This window comes from Triticum dicoccoides, chromosome 4A (assembly GCF_002162155.2).
Source record: "Triticum dicoccoides isolate Atlit2015 ecotype Zavitan chromosome 4A, WEW_v2.0, whole genome shotgun sequence".
NCBI classification, from domain to species: domain Eukaryota; kingdom Viridiplantae; phylum Streptophyta; class Magnoliopsida; order Poales; family Poaceae; genus Triticum; species Triticum dicoccoides.
Genome location: NC_041386.1, coordinates 215,292,945 through 215,316,386, shown reverse-complemented (window position 1 = coordinate 215,316,386; position 23,442 = coordinate 215,292,945). Strand labels below are relative to the sequence as shown.

The following is a 23,442-nucleotide window of genomic DNA, read 5'->3' as shown; positions in this document are numbered from 1 at the left end:
ACGCCATATCATTTGTTGCAGTCAGGCGAACGGTTAAAAGATTAGCTCAAAAATACGAACTCGGTAGGACTTGGACCATTTTCTAAATTACTCTTAAACCATTCAAAATTAGAAAAAAAAACTTTCAAGATGAAAAAGTAGCGCATTTTCATAAGCTTTCCAACGTCATATCATATGCCTCCATTGGATTAGCCGTTTAGAAATGACATGGAAAAAACTAGCTCAGCTATTCGGTTTACGAAATTATACGTTTTTTCAAATTACTCTTTAACCATAGGGAATTAGAGAAAACTTTCAACATGTGGAAGGAGCGGTTTTACGGCAGCTTTTCAACGCCATATTATATGCCTCATTCCGATAAACGGTTTAGAAATGCGATCGAAAATACGATTCATGTTTGTTATGTGAAAAAAAAACAGTTTTCAAAACTGCACTTAAACCGCTTATATTTCGCCAAAAATTTAACTTTGGTCATGATACTGATGTTCATAGCTTTCCAACGGTATATCGCAAGCCCTGTTTGGGCAATGTTGGCAGAAGTTCAACCTAGTTCACAGGGAAATTCAACGTATTACTAGCGAGGCAGGTCAGGTTGTGATCAGAATAGTGTTTATATATATAGGGTGGGTCTATTATGATAACACCCCTTAAGACCTTATTCTGCTAACAAAACGCTCTTATTCTAATAACACCTCCCACCCGCACAGAGCCCACCCCAAGTCAACCAACCGAACCGCCCCGCCCCTCTGAAAAATCCTTCCTCTCGTGCCCACCCCCGCTGCCTCCCCCACTCCACCCACGACCAAACTACCTCCTGCGCCCCCAGGCTCCCGGGGCGGCGCCGCGCACACTTTCCCCGACCCGCCCCACTCCCCCTCTCTCCCAGCTCTGGCAGACGTGCGGGAGGTCGGCCCCCACCCGCTCCGGTCACACCTCACCCGACCCGTCCCACTTCCCTCTCTCCCAGCTCGATCCAGATCGGGATCGAGTGCGTCAGTAACGGCCGGCCGGGCTCCTTCTCCCTCGCCGGTGAGCTCACTTCTCCTCTAATGTTCCTGTGCAGCGGCATCCATATGAGGTCGAGGTGCTCGAAGAAACTGGTCGCCAACCCCTTCTCCTAGCGCCTCCTTCAAGAGCGGCCGCGTGACCCACCACCTCTCATCCTACGCGGATCTGGTTGCCACTACGACCTCTTCTCCTCCCTCTCTGATGCGCGCGGGGAGGGGGTGAGGGCGCCGCCAGCCCCGGTCCAGATCCACGGTGGTGGACGATGCCACCCCTGAAGCTCCATGGCGCATCCGGGATCCCGTCCCAGCATCCCCCTGCTGTGGTCCCCTGCCCGCCATTGACGGATGAGCTGTGAGCACTGCAGTTCGGTGGCTGTGGCATGCAGTTCAGTCCGGTGGCCTCCCTTTTGTCGATGCGCTCCGATGACCTGCGGTTCATGTCGACCTCCTCCATGGATTCTCCTCTGCCTCCCTCTAGCCCTCTGTAGTACGAACGACGACACCTTGAAGTTCACGGGGACCCATGTGAGAAGCCCTCCCTGCCGAACTCCACTTCCTCATATTCCGCTGAGGTCCCACCCACCCACGGCATGCAGTACAAATGGCGATGCCGTGCAAATCTGTCCAGGTTTGTTGCTGTTTACAAGCATTTTCTAATGTTTTAGACGAAAATTGATCAGTCATTTGGATGCAGTACAGTTCCGAAGCTTACGTTGAACGATCGAGTGGACGCCCCTGGCCTCCTTCTTTCCTCTACGGGAGTGCGGTTCTCTTGTTCTTTAGTTGTTCCTCGCCATTCTCTGGTTATTCAGTAAAATGTTTCTGCTTTCAAAAAAATGTTTTGCTCGGTAATACCATGGTGATGCTATGTACAGGAACCTGAACTCTGAAGGAGAAGTCACAAACACTCCAGTATACTGTGACTCGGGTGCAGCATGTAGTACGCTCGGGCTCCTAGTCTGGGTCAGTCGCAGGGGTGCTACAGTGCAGCAGGGCACCACTGTTCACAACAAAAATATATTGAGGCGGTTCTTTGTGAAAAAAAGGACTTCGTTTTTATGGGATGTTTCTGTGGGTTTTTCAGGCAAACTTATAATGATTTTGTTTAACAGAAGTTCATCCCACGTTGTGTTACATTTCATTTTTCTTGACTGTGTGCCCCGCTTGCTTTGTCCACTAACATCCCCTCGACAAGTAATTCGCTATGTTACTATGTACGTAATTTACCGCAATAGTTAATTTGTGAAAACCAGGCACTCCCCCATTCCTACTCTCCGGGATGAGCAGCGCAAGGTCTCCCTGGAGCAGTCCACACAGCAAGCGCGTGCAACAATCATCGACTCGCCATGCAGTGCACTTGTCTACTGTGAGGAGATCATCGTCGGGATTATGACAAATTTTGTAGTTCTCTTCAATCCCATTTAGCTTGATGGCTCACTTTGCAGTTTAATCGACGCTCTCTTGCAGTGCGGAGCGCATCTGCTTGCAGTCTGCCTCCTGTCCCACGCATGCGTGTAGTACATTTTGTGGAGATCTTTTTTTTTGAAGTGCAATTGGTTTCTGTAAAAGGAATGATGTTTCATTACCCATGTATGAAGTGCAATTTGTTTTGTGTGTTTCAAAAATTAGCCGACTACATCAACACCTGCAGTGTGTTTGGTCCTCGGATGTGGTTCACTTTTGAGAGTGATGCCGTTCACTTGCGCCTAGCATTAAAAATGTGAAAAAATTAGCGAATCAACAAAAAAGTAAAGCGGTGCACTTCGATATATGATGTGGTTCACTTGTCCTAGTCTCTGCGGTCCACTCTCGTTGATAAAAAACGTTAAAAAAACAACAAAAACTCCTATGAAAAAAATAACGTCCGACAAAAGAAATTATGCAGCTCGCTTGTCCATCCAATGCAGTGCGGTTTTCATTCTAAAGTAGTGCAGTTGGCCGAATGATGTTGTTCATCCCGTAAGTGCAAAAAAATTGTTACGAAAGCGAAAAAAAGTAATGCGGTTCACTTCTTGATAGTGTTTTGGTTCATTTACACCCGATGTGAAGTGCACTCTACTTTCTCGTCCTTGAAAAAATTACGTTTGAATAAAATAAACCACGCAGTTCTCTAACACGTCTGATGGAGTGCAGTTTTTCGTCCGATGCAGTGCGGTTTTCAGTCGGATGAAGTACCCACGTCGATTTGGGTGTCGCGAAAAACAGAGTGTCCGCATTTCGGTAAATTTAAAACTGCTCTTAAACTGTAAGGAATTAGAGAGAGTGTTCTACATGAAAAAGTTGTGTCTCGTCGTTATCTTTCCAACGACATATCATTTGAATCATTTCAACAACCGGTTTGTAAAAATTTCGTGAAAAACGGCCGTTGCCACTCGTCGTCCGCCGCATGATTTTCAAAATTAACTTAAAACTGTAGGGAATATCAAAACCATTTCTACATATGAAAGTTGCACCTTGTCCATAGCTTTCCAAGGATGTATTACACGCCTCGTTTCGACAAACGGTTCAAAAACTAGAGCGAAAACAGTACCGAAAATTACAAAACTTTCAAAAAAACAGAATTCCGTGATTTAGTAAATTTGAAACTGCTCTTAAACCGTAACGAATTAGAGAAAATAATAGATATTAAAAAGATGCGCCTCGACGATATCTTTCCAACGGCGTATCATTTGCTTTATTCCAATGAGCAGTTTAGAAAAAACATGAAAATACACTCACTGCCACTCGTCATCCGCCGCACCATTTTTGAAATTGCTCTTAAATCGAGAGGAATCTCGAAAAGTGTTAAACATGGCGAAGTTGTGCCTATTCAATAGTTTTCCAACGGTATATTATACGCCTCGTTCCGATAAATGGTTAAAAAATTAGATCAAAAACAGTACCGGAAAAACACTGCGTGCAGTTTTTTCCGACACGAAGTTCACTCGTGTGAGTACTGCAGCACAGTATATATATATAGTGTTACTGTTCATCATACGGGGTGCAGAATAAGTATTTCTTCACCCGAGGTAATCTTACGATCATTTCATAATTAAATTACGTTTAGAATTCAAATAGTTACATTCCTATTGATTCACTACGTAAAATTTGACATAAAAAATAAAATATAGGTCATAAGACAAGAAAATTTGTAGTTTATGTGTATTTTAGACTATGTTTTTACGTTTGTAATTTTACATAACATAAAATAATTTTTTACGGCGATTATATATTTTCTTACTGTCTCTTTTTACGTCGGAAATAAGACAAAACTTACAGAACGTAAAATTACGGTGCATTGATGGTAAAATAGAGGGGGGGGGGGGTGAAGAATAACTATTCCTCAAGCAGGGTTACGAATAACGCGACCTAGGGTATCTAGGTGCCTGGGCACCTAGGGTATCAACCGTTGGATCAATCCATGATCCTGCCAATGCATATCGGGTTTCGATTGTTACACCCGTTAACAGCATTCATTAGCCATGTTTAAATATTTCTCGCGGCCCAATTGTGGTATGATTCTCACCTTCCATATATTATTGCATGAGCATGGATTATTCCCTTCCATGATTTTCGCATAATGTTGTTGCTTATTAATTCGATTCTTTCCAAATATGATAGATGCCCTCCAATTTGATTGTTTACCAAATAAAGAGCCCACATACTTGCCATAATTCGCCTAGCAATTGAACCTGGACCAAATACAAGCACGCATTTGCATACCTATGTGATACGTGATTCACCTGTCCCTCATTTTCTTCTACACCAGAATATCTTGTGTGGCCATGGTTGCCATTGCCACCGCCGTGCTCGCCGATGGTGCTCGCCGGCTGTTTTTGCTCCATTACATCTATAGCAATTTACCTATTTATTTTTGAACTGCAGGCATCTCCACTGGTTTGTCACACTTTTACCTTGCCATGCACACGGCCATAATCGAGGAATACACCATGGAGACTACGACTACCCGGATAACTCAGCTGCGACCTCGAGATGAATATAAAAAAATATCATGTGACTCTTTTATCTCTCGATGTTAGTCTTATTCGTGCGAGGTATGTGCGATTCATGTATTTTGTGCAGAATATTTTTGTGAAACCTGAGACTTGAACTGTATGTTGTAATTCGTAAACCTTGTCTCATCTACAGATCTTAGCCATGTGCTTGTAATTTTTGACTTATACGAATACCTCCTATAGGAAGGCACGTCTCATTTTCATATAGATGTATAATAGTGAGGATACTTCAATATATCTGGTAATTTATTCCTTCATTTTCCTTTGTGTTCATAACTTTTTGGTTCATCTAACTGGATATTGTTTCATTTCTTAATTTCTTTTTCAGTTGACTTTATCGTGGCTCTCTTGTGATATATCTATGACAAAAATGATCTATAGGACATAGAGCCGCTAAGCTAATGTTGAGATGTGCTGGATGGTTGACAATGAAGGCTTTGTGTGACAACGTCGGACATAATCAGTATGCAGAAGCAGAGAATGAGGATACATTCTATTTAATTGTATACTTTCTCTTTTTGGTTCTTGCATTTGTAGTTGCAATTTTGAGTGTGATAGCAAATATTAGTCACGAAAATTGGGATGTAATATGGTCGTGCATGTGTATCAAATGATATCTGATCTCCTTTCATCTTTTAACTCTAATTGTGCGTTGGTACTTGTAATTTGGGTTGTATGACACACATTTTGGGCAACACACTAAGGTATTCTATAAAATTTTATATATTACAATGAGTCACATTCCCATACTTTTCAAATTTTCATATAATAGGTATCAGTTACCTGTATTAGATTCACATGGTGTCGTATACCTAATGTATGATACCCATACTGTGATGTGCCCAACGACCATACTCAAAGTCTCTTAGTAATAATACACCGACACACTAGTACACAGTCTTTTGAATTTCCTAAACCAATATGGATTTACTGCATTTTTGTATGGTTTATTTTTCATGGGTATCTCACACCCAACAATGAAGTGTAGTAGAGAAAATACCATCTAATTGTGGATTTTACTTTTACGTTCATTTGGGTATATCTGGTACCCATGACTGAACTATATATATAGTGAGAACAAATTGGTGAACCATGTAGTATTATACGCCATCGTCACACTATATTGCATTATTATTTACTTTTTCCTTATGTGCACCAAACCATAATTGACAAACCTAAAATTTGTTGTATACAAATTTAAAAGGCATATAACAACAATCTTACTATGACATACCTAAGTTCGTATAGTCAACTTAGAATCCACCAATTTTTGTGAGTATGTAGTGCACGCACGATGCATACCTACATGGTTGTTATATAATAGGTATCAGATACCTGCAACTTTCTATAATTATCGTCGAGAGATACCTATCGAATGACCATGCAAATTATGCAACAGTTCATACCCGCATGGTGCAACCTGTGGGCATATAATACTTCCACCTGTGGTGATGTTTAGTTATTCACCTAACTATTATGTAAAGCTAGGTAATTTTCATCCCAAAATTACGATACTGTACAGGAGCAGACACATGGTTCCAATTTATTAGAATTATGATAATGATATTTATGATTCCCTACTCTTGTTTGTTTTTTGCATTGGAATGGCTCCGCGATCAACAAGATTTGTACTACCTGTGTATGATACTTAGATTGAGCAGACACAAAGTGCTTGCTAAATGAGTTGGGTAGTTCTGGTAGCATGTCGAACGGACGTCGTACTAAAAATGCATACGTATAACACAACAATTTTTGCATATACCCTAGAGAAATAACCACTAATCTAATTAAAAAATATATTATATTTCTTGCAGAAATAGTAGATATTTATATGGTATTGGGCACATTAATATAAAATAATGTCAAAACAAATTTATTTTACAAAATTTAAATTTCCTAGTAAATATATAATTGATGTGGTACAAATTGATTTATTGCGGAGCAATTAGTCATGCACAGTCAAAACAAAACATATAAAAACGGTACATACTCCATCCCTGGGCATTACACACCTAAGGAAGACACACTGTTCCCCTTGATAGTAACAGTGCAACAAAGATTTTTATGATTTCACACTCATTTCGATTTCACACTCATTTCATTTTTGCATAACACTACACTAAGGTCGTGTTAGTCAAGTGTCGTCGTTTTGCCAATTGTTTCGACTTTAATACCAAGGCAGTAGGAACTCGGTGAACGTCCGTTTTGCCAGAGTATCTTCCTTTTTCCTAGTGTTTTGCAATAGGCGTGACATTGGGCAAAATCTATGATTTCGGTAGTGCTTGTCTAATATTCCATCCATTAAAATTTACATTCACATTTCCTAATCATTTTCTCTACTCCATATTCCAACGTATAGAAGTGCGCTAGTACTAGAAGGAATAGAATTACGCACTCGTATTTTGATATACCCTGAAGATGTAACCACTAATACAATTAAAGATCATCTTATACGATATACCCACGTTAAAAGAATAAATAACATTCAAAGAACAATGATTTTCTAAAAGAAATTCGTAATGATAAAATAACTCTATATTTTAATTTGCGCCTATTGTAGGTACATACCCACACACGACCAGACTAATAAATGAACATCAAATATTTTTTATTATAGGTATATACCCAAAAAACCCAGACTAATAAAATAGATAACATTCAACAATTGATGATTTTTTACAAAAATTCGTAGTGACAAAATACCTTTATATTTTAACTTGCTCCTAGCATGCATGTACGTATGGAAAATCATTTCAGTTTGAAATAACAGACCATTAATTAGACGCACACCTTTGAAAGGTATTTGATTGAGTAGTTATATACCCTTTCCATAAAGGACACGCCATGAAAAAAAAACTGGAAGGTACAATGGAAAATTATTTCGGTTTGATTCGTTCAAACGATGGCCCATTGATGACATACCCATCTTTGGAAGATATTTCATTGCTATGGTATACCACGCCATGCAATTTTTTGGAAGGTATTCAATTGGCAGACATCAATTACTTTCGGAAAGTTCGTACGGGTATGCATCACGAACACACATATGGAAACTTATTTTCTTATTAACACTGAGATATAACGCAAAATATAAACCTATTTCTTAATGGATCAGACCCAATAACTCATCTATACATAATAAAAAAATTAGTACGATTCGATCTAACGGCATCTAGGCAAGGTGCCTGGGCACCTAAGTGTCCCAAACTGCCGTCCTATATATATATATATATATATATATATATATATATATATATATATATATATATTGGATCAATTAAAGCAAACAAGGCATGAAAATTTACGCATAGTAAATATGCATGCACAAGCCTACCAAAATCTAAAGAGATACAAATTTGGACAAATGAACACATAACCGTTAATACTTCCAACAACATCACTAATCATTCATGTTGTCCACAATGAATCAAAGTGATAAATCAACATATGATATCACACAAAGTTCAACATATGAACCAAGAAAAACCAATGAGAATATAAGATATGCATTACACACATACTCATAGGAATATCTACTCAAGGGACACTATAAACAATGAGGTAACAAACTCCCATAACTCCATACAAACCAATAATGAACTCGAACAAAATGGTATTTCGAGTTATCCTTCGGTGTAGAAACCAAATAAGTACATGATCATCTATACTAACACAAGCATAACATGAGAGTTTAGAAATAAACACAATGCTTGGATAACATATTATTAACCTTCCAATTAGACAGATCATCATGCAAAGCAACAATTGGAATGGCATTAATCAAACATTTTTTCGAATACGATTTTTAAGTTAGCCATGGGCAAAACCGCACAACAAAGCCATACGAAAATAAGGCATTGCATGCCACAGAGATATAAGATAATCTCAAATATAAGTTCTAAGTGTTATTCCTCAATTATTCACATATAGAAGGATTGTGGTATGCACAAGGCATATCACTCCCCCATAATGTGATCATCCATGTATTGTCCACAAGAGGCAAATGAAACCCAACAAAGGATAATTAATGAATGAGAATTTGAGTTTCAAATGAGCTTTACATACGACATAGTAACTAGATAGTATTGCACTAACCATACTAGGTGGTACCACATATATACACATTTAAGGTTTGTGATATGCGTAAAACATAGCACTCCCCCATAATGTGATGTTCCATAAATATCTCAAAAGAGCCAAAGAAGATTCAACTAATGAAGCAATAAAGGCTTGAAACTACACACACTATATGACATGCATAGAAACCTAGACATGCTAGATAACACAAATCAAGCATACTAGGAGGCACAACATATACAAACACATGCTAGGTACAAAACCTAAACATGAGAGGGGCTAGTAACTTTCAATGTAGACAATATATAAAAGTTACCGCCAAGAGAGGCATTGGAATGACAATACGATGATAATCTTCTTGACTTGGCTTGAACCATAATAAAAGGCGAAAATCATTTTTTTTCATGAACTAGCCAAGTCTCCAATGTCCTCCACACACCTATTGATCAAGTTTGAGGTTGATGGTCCCCAACCAAGTTGGGTCCTAAGAAGTTAGTAGCAAAAGGCTTGGCAACCCAAATGGTCTTATCCACTTCCAAACCACTTTGGGCACCCACAAACTTGGCAAACACATTGCCAACAATATCCTTCCTTAGGAAATAATGATTATTGATTGTAGGAGGCTTAGATATGTTACAATTGGGGCATGATGAAGCTATGTGTCCCTTTTGATGACAAACATATCAACATTTACTCCCTTTTCTCTTCTTTATTTTCTCAACTTGGGGATCAATGTAACACCCACGATGCGGCTATATCTCCCACGTGTCGGAGCATGACTTAGAGGCATAACCACATTGTAGGCATGTCGCAAGAGGGGTAATCTTTACACATCCCATGTACTGAATAAGAAGGAGATACAGAGTTGGCTTACAATCGCCACTTCACACAAAACATAAATATAGCATTACATCATCCGGATACAATCAAGGTCCGACTATGGAACCAAAATAAAGACAACCCCAAATGCATAAGATCCCCGATGGCCCCAACTGGGCTCCACTACTGATTGTCTGGAAAGGAAACATAGTAATGTCCTGAATCCTCGCCGAACTCCCACTTGAGTTCAGTCACATCCCCTGGAATGGCATCATCGGCACCTGCATCTGGTTTTGGAAGTAATCTGTGAGTCACGGGGACTCAGCAATCTCAAACCCTCGCGATCAAGACTATTTAAGCTTATGGGAAGGAAAAGGTAGTGAGGTGGAGCTGCAGCAAGCACTAGCATATAAGGTGGCTATCTTACGCAAATGAGAGCGAGAAGAGAAGGCAAAGCACGGTCGAGAAGCTACAAAGATCAAGAAGTGATCCTGAAAACTACTTACGTTCAAGCATAACACGAGACCGTGTTCTCTTCCCGGACTCTGCCGAAAAGAGACCATCACGGCTACACACGCTGTTGATTCATTTTAATTAAGTTAAGTGTCAAGTTTTCTACAACCGGATATTGACAAATTCCCATCTACCCATAACCGCGGGCACGACTTTCGAAAGTTCAAATCCCTGCAAGGGTGTCCCAACTTAGCCCATCACAAGCTCTCACGGTCAACGAAGGATATTTCTTCTCCCAGGACGACCCGATCAGACTCGGAATCTCGGTTACAAGACATCTCGACAATGGTAAAACAAGACCAGCAAAGCCGCCCGATGTGCCGACATATCCCAATAGGAGTCACACGTATCTTGTTCTCAGGGCACACCGGATGAACACAAAAACCAACCCTCAAGTTTCCCCGAGGTGGCGCTGCAAGTGGCTCTGTTTTGGACCAACACTCAGAGGAGCACTGGCCCGGGGGTTTAAAATAAAGATGACCCTTGAGTCCGCAGAACCCAAGGGAAAAAGGCTTAGGTGGCAAATGGTAAAACCAAGGTTGGGCCTTGCTGGAGGAGTTTTATTCAAGGTGAACTGTCAAGGGGTTCCCATTATAACCCAACCGCGTAAGGAACGCAAAAACAAGGAACATAACACCGGTATGACGGAAACTAGGGCGGCAAGAGTGGAACAAAACACCAGGCATAAGGCCGAGCCTTCCACCCTTTACCAAGTATATAGATGCATTAAATTAAATAAGATATAATAATGATATCCCAACAATAACCATGTTCCAACAAGGAACAAACTCCAATCTTCACCTGCAACTAGCAACGCTATAAGAGGGGCTGAGCAAAGCGGTAACATAGCCAAACAACGGTTTGCTAGGACAAGGTGGGTTAGAGGCTTGACATGGCAATATGGGAGGCATGATAAATCATGTGGTAGGTATCAAGGCATAGGCATAGCAATAGAGAGAGCAACTAGCAAGAAAAGATAGAAGTGATTTCGAGGGTATGGTCATCTTGCCTGCAAAGTTCTCCGAGTTGACGTAAGCTTGATCCTCATAAGCGTACTCAACGGGTTCCTCCATCACGAACTCGTCTCCCGGCTCTACCCAAGGAAAGAACACAAGAAAAAGAAATCACAATCAACCACCATGCAATGGGCAAGCAACATGATGCAAAAACATGGCATGATATGCGGGATGTGATATGCAATGCATATGCATGCTCCGAAAGTAAAGGATTGAACCAAGCCTCAACTTGCCAAACCAAGAGTGCCTTTGGAAATATGAGTTGATTTCGGTCAAAATCGATATAAAGATCACCGGAATAGGATGCACGGTTTGCAAATGGCAAGCAAAACAAGAATGGCACAATTCTGCGATTGACAGCACGATGCCATCTAGAATGCAACAAGAAACTAAGCTACTGCACTCCAACATAGCAACAAAGCACATGTGTAGCGACCAGACCTCAAACAGTCTGATCTCTATGCTCCGGTATCATCCCTGGATCAGTAATGCTGACACCACACAGTACTCGGAGGATTTATAACAGAGTAGCAATCACACACTTATTACATCGAGTGTCTCAAAAGAGATCTTATTACAATAAATATGGCTTAAGGCCATCAAATAACGATAATAGCGGAAGGCTTGGAAGATAAGTGAGTCCATCAACTCCAATGGCATCACTGAGTATAGGACCACGACCTAAAAACTCCTTAATCGTCGTCTGAAAAGTCTGCAACATTAACGTTGCAGCCCGAAACGGGTCAGCACATGGAATATGCTGGCAATGTAACACATAGAGGGTAATGGAATGAAACAGCTATACTATATGCATATTTGGCTGGTGGAAAGCTCTATGGTTACAATTTTGCGTAAAGCCAGTTTTTCCCTACTTCAAAGGAATAAATTTATTTAACTAACATGGTGGTTGTTAAACATTGAGAATGGTTGACAGCATTCTCAATCCCAATTAAATATCATCATTAAACATAACCCAACAAAAATTAATTTAGAGTAACATGTCGAGATTCACATGAAAATCCAAGTACTAGATACTCAAGATGTCCATAACCGGGACACGGCTAACCATAATTAGTTTATTACACTCTGCAGAGGTTTGCGCACTTTTCCCCACAAGACTCGATCGCCTCTGTTTGGGTTCTCGCACTACATGGTGTTTGAGAAGACGGATGACCGAGACATAGTCTTTCAGAAGCGCTAGCACCTTACGATCGGGTAGACCGTACCACCTACATCCCCTACATCTGCTAGTCTACCATTGTAAGAGTTCGCACGACTTAGTCAACTATGCTAGAGCCCATAATAGCTTGTGGCTGCACACAGAAGTTTCTAGTATGAATAGTCTCATGATCCCTTTGAGCCTGGGTGGCAGTCCAAAAGAAAACGGGCAAGTCCTGGAATACCCAGGTGCCTCAATCTACCCAGATGTGTGTTTAAGTTGCCACCTTAGATAAACCATTAATTAACAATCTCACATCTGTCATGGATTTCACTCACCCAATCCACGTCTACTAGCATAGCATGGCATAATAAGCAAATGCAGAAGTAACTCCCAAAGGTTTGATAATAAACAGGTAATATGTACTACCTCATCTACCTACCATCCCACAATTTAATTAGATCCTAATCATGCAATGTGTGAGGATTGATCTAATGCAATAAAACTGGGTAGTAGAAAAGGTATGATCAAAGTGTTACTTGCCTTGCTGATGATCCGCGAAACCTAACGATTCGAATTAACAGGCGGCGCATTCCGGGTATTCTATCGCAGACAAACAAACAAGCATACAATAAGCACTCATCTAAAGCACGGGTAAAACTCAAATAAGATATCTAACCAGAAGGTTCAACTTAAGAACTCCGGTTGGCAAAAAGAATCAAATCGAACGAAGCAACCAAAAACAAACGGCGAATGAAAACTACTTCATTCTACTAATCTGGATCTAGGGCAAATTTTACAGTAACAAAAACTTGTTTCAGTTGGTTAAACGGATAGAGGGTTTCGAGATGAATCCCTAGGTGCTTGAATCGCCTGATTCCGATAAACGAGCAAAAAGTTAAACTAAAGGGAAAATCGGATCAGGAATCGCGATCAGAAAAATCGCGGATTTAATCCGAGAAAAAGAAAAACGACGAACACCGAATTTTTTTCTCTTTTTTCGGCACGGAAATAGGGGCGCGACGAACCTCGGGCGGCGGGATCGTCGGCGGCGGCTCCGGCGGCGTGCGCGGATCGAGGCAGGGCTGATGGGCTGGGGCGACTCTATCTAAAGGCTACCCCCGGGCGGTGTCCCGCTCGGGTACGACCTGAAGTCGGTTCGTTTTTTTAATTATTTGGGCCCTAAATGCAATTTTGAAAAACACACATTGTTCCTAAATTCAAATAAAACACAGAAAAACTCCGAAATAAAATCTTATTTGATTTTTTTTATTAAATCCTCAATATTTCTTTATTTTGGGAAAGTCATTTTATTCCCTCTCTCATATTTTTGTAATAGAAATAATTGATGATAAAATAAATAAAATTAAATGATCCTATTCTCAAAATTTGAGAGAACTCAAATATGAAAATAACAAAATCCCCAACTCTCTCCGTGGGTCATTGAGTTGCATAGAATTTCTAGGATCAACCAAAATGCAAAATAAAATATGATATGCATGATGATCTAATGTATAACATTCCAAATTGAAAATTTGGGATGTCACAAACCTACCCCCCTTAAGATGAATCTCGCCCTCGAGATTCGGGTTGGCTAGAAAATAGGTGAGGGTGGTCTTTGAGCAAATCTTCCTCTCGCTCCCAGGTGGCTTCATCCTCCGTGTGGTGGCTCCACTGAACTTTGCAAAACTTGATAACCTTGCTGCGAGTGACTCGACTGGCAAACTCGAGGATCTTAACTGGTTTCTCCATGTAGGTCAAATCGTTATCCAACTGAATAGTTTCCAAAGGCTCTGTATCTCTCAACGGTATGTCAGCCATCTCTGCGTGATATTTCTTTAACTGAGAAACATGGAACACATCATGTACTCCTGACAATCCTTCGGGCAATTCCAACTTGTAGGCCACTTCTCCCATACGCTCCAAAACTCGATATGGTCCTACAAATCGTGGTGCTAACTTCCCTTTAACTCCAAAACGCTTTGTTTCCCGAAGTGGAGATACTCGAAGATAAGCTCTGTCTCCGACTTCGTAAACTGTCTCCTTGCGTTTAGAATCTGCATAACTTTTATGTCTGGGCTGGGCTACCTTGAGCCTATCGCGAATCAATTTCACCTTCTGTTCAGACTCTTTAATCAAGTCAGGACCAAACAACTGGCGGTCTCCAACTTCGCCCATGATAACGGTGTCCTGCACCTCCTTCCGTACAAAGCTTCGAAAGGGGCTATCTTCAAACTGGTTTGGTAACTGTTGTTGTAAGAGAACTCTGCATATGGCAAATTATCATCCCAACTAGATCCGTAATCTAGCGCACAAGTTCTCAGCATATCCTCCAAAATCTGATTGACTCTCTCGGTCTGTCCATCTGTCTGTGGATGAAAAGCTGTACTGAATTCTAGCCTGGTTCCCAAAGTTTCGTGCAACTGCTTCCAGAACTTTGAGGTAAACTGGGTTCCTCTATCTGATACGATACTCCTTGGAACTCCATGCAAACATACAATCCTGGTCATGTATATCTTTGCCAACTTATCACTGGTGTAAGTGGTCTTTACCGGGATGAAATGAGCTACTTTTGTCAATCGATCAACTACAACCCAAATCGAGTCATAGCCTGAACGAGTCCTGGGTAATCCCGTGATAAAATCCATGCCTAGCTTATCCCACTTCCATTCGGGTATCGGCAATGGTTGTAACAATCCTGCTGGCTTCTGATGCTCTGCCTTTACTCTCTGACATACATCACAAACTACTACATACTCCGCTATATCCTTCTTCATTCCGGTCCACCAGAAAATATCCTTCAAATCCAAATACATCTTGGTATTTCCTGGGTGAATTGAATACGGTGAGTCGTGTGCCTCTTCCAAAATCAACTTCCTGATCTCCGGGTCATTGGACACATAAACGCGGTCTTCAAACCATAAGGTGTCGTGCTCATCCTCACGAAATCCTTTAGCTTTTCCTTTGCTCAGTTTCTCCTTTATAGCGGCAATCTCTTTGTCGGTCTTCTAAGCTTCCCTGATTCTATCCATCAAGGTTGACTGAATCTCCAATGCTGCTACATAGTCTCTCGGAACTATTTCCAAACATAATTCACGAAGATTTACTGCTAACTCCTTGGGTATTTCTCCCGTCATTAATGTATTGACATGGCTCTTACGGCTTAATGCGTCAGCTACTACATTAGCCTTTCCAGGATGATAATGCAATTTCATATCATAATCCTTGATAAGCTCCAACCATCTCCTTTGTCTGAGATTTAACTCCTTCTGTCTGAAAATGTACTTCAAACTCTTATGATCCGTGTACACCTCACAATGGTTTCCAATGAGAAAACGTCTCCATGTTTTCAAAGCATGCACTACGGCTGCTAACTCCAAATCATGCGTAGCATAATTCAACTCATGAGGCTTCAGTTGTCTTAAGGCATATGAAACAACTCTCCCTTCCTACATAAGCACTGCTCCAAGTCCTCGACGTGAAGCGTCACAATACACCTCATAATCTTTGGTCTGGTCTGGCAAAATCAACACTGATGAGGTAACCAAACGTTTCTTCAATTCCTGGAAACTAGCCTCACATTCCTCTGTCCATATGAACTTGGTATCTTTCTTCAACAACTCAGTCATAGGCTTCACAATCTTTGAGAAATTCTCAATAAATCTCCGGTAGTATCCTGCGAGTCCAAGGAAACTCTGGATCTCTCCAACTGTTGTTGGGGCTTCCCACTTGGTCACGGTTTCAACTTTAGCGGGATCTACTGCTATACCTTCTCCAGATGTAACATGTCTGAGGAATCCTACTTCCTTCAACCAAAACTCACATTTGCTGAACTTGGCATATAATTGATGTTACTGAGCTTTCCAAGTAGCAAACGCAAATGCTCCTTATGTTCCTCTTCATTCTTCGAATAAACCAGGATATCATCAATGAACACTACGATGAACTTAACAAAAACTCCATAAACACTTTGTTCATCATGTTCATAAAATAGACAGGTGCGTTAGTCAAACCAAATGACATAACGATATACTCATACAACCCATACCTGGTGGTAAAAGCTGTCTTCGGAATATCCTGTTCTCGAATCTTTAACTGGCGGTATCCTGATCGCATATCGATCTTGGAAAATACCTTAGCTCCTTGCAATCGATCAAACAGATCGTTGATCATTGGTAGCGGGTACTTGTTCTTGATCGTTACTTCATTCAATCCTCGATAATCAACAACCACCCTTAACGATTCATCCTTCTTCTCCACTAGAAGTACTGGCGATCCCCAAGGCGAAGAACTTGGGCGAATATACCCCTTATCCAGTAACTCTTTAATCTGCTTCTTAATTTCCACCAAATCCTTTGCTGGCATCCTATATGGTCTCTTTGATATTGGCCCTGTGCCTAGCAATAGCTCAATCAAAAACTCAATATCTCTATCCGGTGGCATGCCTGGCAACTCCTCTGGAAATACATCAGGGAAATCCCTTACCACTGGTACTTCCTCCTGCACAACTCCTGTTAGGCAATTTACTTGAGTCCTCTTTGGCACATGCCGGGATACATACTTGATCCTTCTCCCTTCTGGGTTGGTAAGCAAAATTGACTTACTAGCACATTCAATATTCCCTTCATACTTTGATAACCAATCCATGCCTAATATCACATCCAATCCTTGAGATTCCAATACTATTAGGTCTGAGGGAAAAACATAGTTACCAATCCTTAATGGTAACCGATCACACCATAGACTAGCCACATACTCTGCTCCGGGCGAGGTTACTAACATGGGTGACCTAAGGGCTTAGATTGGTAGGTTATACTTATCCACAAATCCCCTTGAGATGTATGAATGTGATGCGCCAGTATCAAAAAGAACGAGTGCAGTAAATGACTTAACCAAAACTTACCTATTACTGCATCGGGCTGAGCTTCAACCTCCTCCACGCTAACGTGGTTCACCTGTCCCCTGTTGAAAGGGTTCGGCTTCTTCCCAAAACTTCCATTGCTATTTTGGCCTTCAGGACATTCATTGGCATAATGTCCGGTCTTCGAACACTTAAAGCAAGTGACTTGGCTCAAGTCCTTCTTGGCTGGGGTTGAGGGGTTGGTGCGGTTCTGGCCATTGCTTCCTCCGTTGCCATTACCATTCTTGGTGCCATTGTGATTGTGCGAGCTACCTCCTCCATGGGTATGCTGAAAATGTCCTCCTGGTCTAGGGGTAAAACGTGGCTTCTACTGAGCTCCAGAATTATACTTCCCTTGTCCATACTTCCTCTTGCGATTCTCAATCTGCTGCTGCTTCCCTGCAATCATAAGAGCACGATCTACCAACTCCTGGTAGTTGTTGAAGGTGGCTACCATCAACTGCATGCTCAACTCATCATTCAGTCCTTCTAAAAACTTCTCCTGCTTCACTGCATCCGTAGCGACGTCATCTGGTGCATAACGTGCTAACTTACTAAATTCCTCCACATACTGGCCAACTGTCCTTCCTCCTTGGTGCAAGTTGCGAAACTCACGCTTCTTCATGGCCATAGCTCCTGTTGAAACGTGTGCAGTATGAAAAGCCTGCTGAAACTGGTCCCATGTGACAGTGTCAACTGGGAAAGTGGCTGTGAAATTCTCCCACCATGATGTTGCTGGTCCTTCTAGCTGATGTGCGGCAAACTTCACCTTCTCCGCATCTGTGCATCCTACTGTGGTCATCTCCCTAGCTGTCTTGCGGATCCAATCATCTGCTACTATCGGCTCGGTGCTACTGGAAAACACCGGCGGATTCAGCCTAAGAAAACGGGCTAAGTGGTCAACAGGTGGTGGTGGTGGTGGTGGGTTGTTGTTGTTGTTCCCCTGGTTCTGATTCTGGACTAGCAATTGCATCAATGTGTTCTGCTACTGGATCAACTGGGTGAGCTCCGGTGGAAAGGCAAATCCAGGGTCACGTCTCGGAGGCATCTGATGGTTTAGAAAAGATGAGATATAAGAATAGAGGGGGTATAAAGAGAAAACACTACCCATATGCACATGAGGCAAAAGCAAACAATTCACTTCAATCAATCAAACAAGGGCATACAATCGATCTATCTATCACAAAAGTGCTCGGACTACTATATTTAAATGGTGGACTACTACTACTGATGAGGTGGTCTAATAGAAATATTCTTCGGTTGTTGACTCCATAATATCTGCTCCAGCTTCATCAACATAGTCATCATCGCTACTATCTGCTTCCGAGTCGGTGCCGTCGATGATGATGTAGTCTTCCAGGCTAATTTCCTGGGGTTCTTTGTCTTCATCTACTGGCGTAGGGTCTCCCATAAATATTCCAATCTTCTTGATCAGGTTGTCATTCTTCTCCACCAATACTTCAATTTCTTCTTCACAATCTTCTCGTGTAGCCTTGAGTTCTTCCTCCAGTTCCTTGATTCTAGTCTTTGCCTTCTTTAGGTCTATCATGTCGGCACACATCTGGTTCTCCTGTCGTCGAATGTGCTGGTTTAGCTCCTGGATAAAAGCAGCGATTGATCTATCCTTCCTGGTGCTGATCATCTCCCAGTGTTCATCTCGGCGCCCACAAATCTGGTAGATAGTATCCTTGAGATCCTTGCGGTAGACTTCTCCAATGCGTCCCATGGCGATGTGAGCTGCCATGCTCTTTCCTAGATTCCAAGTTGGTGCATCAAAAGAAAATTCTATGGGCTCAGTGACTGGTATGAACGTCCTTCCTGGAACTTGAACTTGAATCATCCAGCTTTCTTCTTCAGGTAAAGTGGCGTTGTAGGTTCCCGTGAAGCTTGGTACTCCTATGTTCAGGTATCTAGTGACTTCCTTCAAGTGTCTTCCAAAGGGTGTATCTTCATCCGGTTGCGTGAATTTGTTCCTTGCATCTGCCATCCTAAAGAGTAGAAAAGATGAGAGGTCAGAAGAGAAGAGAGTGAATAGTGATCTAGGTCTTTAGCTTAGTGGTCGCGTCCTACAGTCAGCGTGTGCTCTGATACCATCTCTGTAGCGACCAGACCTCAAACAGTCCGATCTCTGTGCTCCGGTGTCATCCCTGGATCAGTAATGCTGACACCACACAGTACTCAGAGGATTTATAACAGAGTAGCAATCACACACTTATTACATCGAGTGTCTCAAAAGAGATCTTATTACAATAAATATGGCTTAAGGCCATCTAATAACGATAACAGCGGAAGGCTTGGAAGATAAGTGAGTTCATCAACTCCAACGGCATCACTGAGTATAGGACCACGACCTAAAAACTCCTTAATCGTCGTCTGAAAAGTCTGCAACATTAACGTTGCAGCCCGAAACGGGTCAACACATGGAATATGCTGGCAATGTAACACATAGAGGGTAATGGAATGAAACAACTATACTATATGCATATTTGGCTGGTGGAAAGCTCTATGGTTACAATTTTGCGTAAAGCCAGTTTTTCCCTACTTCAAAGGAATAAATTTACTTAACTAAAATGGTGGTTGTTAAACATTGAGAATGGTTAACAGCATTTTCAATCCCAATTAAATATCATCATTAAACATAACCCAACAAAAATTAATTTAGAGTAACATGTCGAGATTCACATGAAAATCCAAGTACTAGATACTCAAGATGTCCATAGCTGGGGACACGGCTAACCATAATTAGTTTATTACACTCTGCAGAGGTTTGCGCACTTTTCCCCACAAGACTCGATCGCCTCCATTTGGTTTCTCGCACTACATGGTGTTTGAGAAGACGGATGACCGAGAGATAGTCTTTCAAAAGCGCTAGCACCTTACGATTGGGTAGACCGTACCACCTACATCCCCTACATCTGCTAGTCTACCACTGTAAGAGTTCGCACGACTTAGTCAACTATGCTAGAGCCCATAATAGCTTGTGGCTGCACACGGAAGTTTCTAGTATGAATAGTCTCATGATCCCTTTGAGCCTGGGTGGCGGTCCAAAAGAAAACAGGCAATTCCTGGAATACCCAGGTGCCTCAATCCACCCAGATGTGTGTTTAAGTTGCCACCTTAGATAAACCATTAATTAACAATCTCACATCTGTCATGGATTTCACTCACCCAATCCATGTCTACTAGCATAGCATGGCATAATAAGCAAACGTAGAAGTAACTCCCAAAGGTTTGATAATAAACAGGTAATAGGTACTACCTCATCTACTTCCCATCCCACAATTTAATTAGATCCTGATCATGCAATGTGTGAGGATTGATCTAATGCAATAAAACTGGGTAGTAGAAAAGGTATGATCAAAGTGTTACTTGCCTTGCTGATGATCCGCGAAACCTAACGATTCGAAGTAACATGCGGTGCACTCCGGGTATTCTATCACAGACAAAAAAACAAGCATACAATAAGCACTCATCTAAAGCACGGGTAAAACTCAAATAAGAGATCTAACTAGAAGGTTCAACTTAAGGACTCCGGTTGGCAAAAAGAATCAAATCGAATGAAGCAACGAAAAACAAACGGCGAAAGAAAACAACTTCGTTCTACTAATCTGGATCTAGGGCAAATTTTACAGTAACAAAAATTTGTTTAAGTTGGTTAAATGGATAGAGGGTTTCGAGACGAATCCCTAGGCGCTTGAATCGCCTGATTCTGATAAACGAGCGAAAAGTTAAACTAAAACGAAAATCGGATCAGGAATCACGATCAGAAAAATCGCGGATTTAATCCGAGAAAAAGAAAACGACGAACGCCGATTTTTTTTTCTTTTTTTAGGCACGGAAATCGAGGCGCGACGAACCTCGGGCGGCGGGATCATCGGCGGCGGTGGCGGCGGTTCCGTCGGCGCGCACGGATCGAGGCGGGGCTGATGGGCTGGGGCGGCTCTATTTAAAGGCTGCCCCCGAGCGGTGTCCCGCTCGGGTACGACCCGAAGTCGGTTTGTTTTTTTAATTATTCCGCTCAGAAGAAAAATAAAAAGAATACTAAACGGACTCCAGAAATTCCGAAATAAATTTTCACGGGCTTCAAAAATCAAGCCGCACAAGGTGAACATTTATTTGTGCCCTAAATGCAATTTTGAAAAACGCACATTTTTCCTAAATTCCAATAAAACACCGAAAAACTCCGAAATAAAATCTTATTTGATTTTTTATTAAATCCTCAATATTTCTTTATTTTGGGAAAGTCATTTTATTCCCTCTCTCATATTTTTGTAATAGAAATAATTGATGATAAAATAAATAAAATCAAATGATCCTATTCTCAAAATTTGAGAGAACTCAAATATGAAAATAACGAAATCCCCAACTCTCTCCGTGGGTCATTGAGTTGCATAGAATTTCTTTGATCAACCAAAATGCAAAATAAAATATGATATGCATGATGATCTAATGTATAACATTCCAAATTGAAAATTTGGGATGTTACAACATGGCAGTGATCTACTCAAGATGCTTGACAAAAGATGAACACTGAGCTACGGCTAAATCACACAATAGCAGGTTCAAACAAGCATGGCAAAAGTGCAAAAGATACCAGCTTCACAGACTTAGAGAAAATACTAACATGTCAGCACTTTACATCAGGAAGCAATGTTTAGAGCAAGATAACCACATGCTATAGGAACATATCATGGCAAAACAATACATGGCATGAATCTACTCAAAGCATATAACAAAATTCCCTTACTGACCATAAGCCCAAAAGGATCAGAAAATATGATGGCACCCATGTAAACATGGCAAGTTTCGTTAACAGATTCAGACGTAGCAGAAAACTGGACAGAGTTACGTAGGCATGTTTGCGAGCTCGATGCACTCACCACAAGGCATTGCATGACAAACTAAGCATACACACAGCAAGAAGACATGATCAAGAAGCTAAACATGGCAAGAACCAACTCATAGCATGCAAGGATCAACTACAACAACCTTGGAAAAATTGAATAACATGCAAACAATCTGCCAGGAATATTTTATAGCAAAAGTAGAGCAACATTGAGTCATGCTAGGGTACTCCATAAATGCAAACAGGGACATGCATGGATAGAGCATAACCATATTCTCAAATCATCCTTACTGAACATACTCAAAAGAAGCATGGATCACTCTGTAGCAACATGAATACATGGCATAAAAATATCAACAGAGCAAAGACTTAGTGAAATTCTAAGTCCCTGAAATCAGCAACATCACGAGAGCTACTTTTCATGCTTGTGCTAGTCACCACATTGATCACAAAAATACATGGCATACACCCCTGTAAAGATGGCATGGCGTAGCCCAAAACACATGTAGAGCTCAAGTCCATAGGAGGCACACAATAATCATGGCAAAAGTGACAAATGCTCATAATCTAATAAGAATCAGGAACTAACATTTTGTAGCACTCTTGAAACAACATTTTAGGCATCAATATGGGCTCAAACAAGCATGGTGCAATGGAACAAAATAAAGAGCACATCCTAACGAACATTTTGATATGCCACACGCACGAAATGGAACTACGATGACAGAGTTATGGTGCGATGAACAGGGCTTGAAATTATGGGGGAAAAGGACTTAGAGAAGAATATCACCCCCCGAGATCTAGGGTTAGAATCGCACGCAAACCGAGGTGGCACCGTGGCTTTGCCGGAGACGGACGAGGATGGCGGCCAGCGAGGTTGGGGTCGCCGGATCCGGCCCTCTCGCGGCCGGATCTGGCCGAAGGTGGAGGAGGATGGTGCGGGGCGGCGGCTGTAGTTCCGGGCGACGGCGGCGGCGACCCGCGTCGGCGGTGTGGCGTGCAGAAGGTGCGGGCGGTGGTGATGGCGACGCGGTGGCGGGGCTCGCCGGCGATGCGCCGGTGACGGAGGTAGCCGGGCGCGCGGGCGGCTTGGGCGGACGCGGGCAAGCG

The 23,442-nt window shown here is 41.7% G+C and overlaps 1 long non-coding RNA gene across 1 annotated transcript; it reads left to right on the top strand.

Moving 5' to 3' along the window:
• Positions 1-803: 803 nt before the first annotated feature.
• Positions 804-2,148, top strand: LOC119285665. The gene is made up of 2 exons (XR_005139643.1): positions 804-1,635; positions 1,707-2,148. It is a non-coding gene; the product is annotated as an uncharacterized LOC119285665 (long non-coding RNA).
• Positions 2,149-23,442: the final 21,294 nt, after the last annotated feature.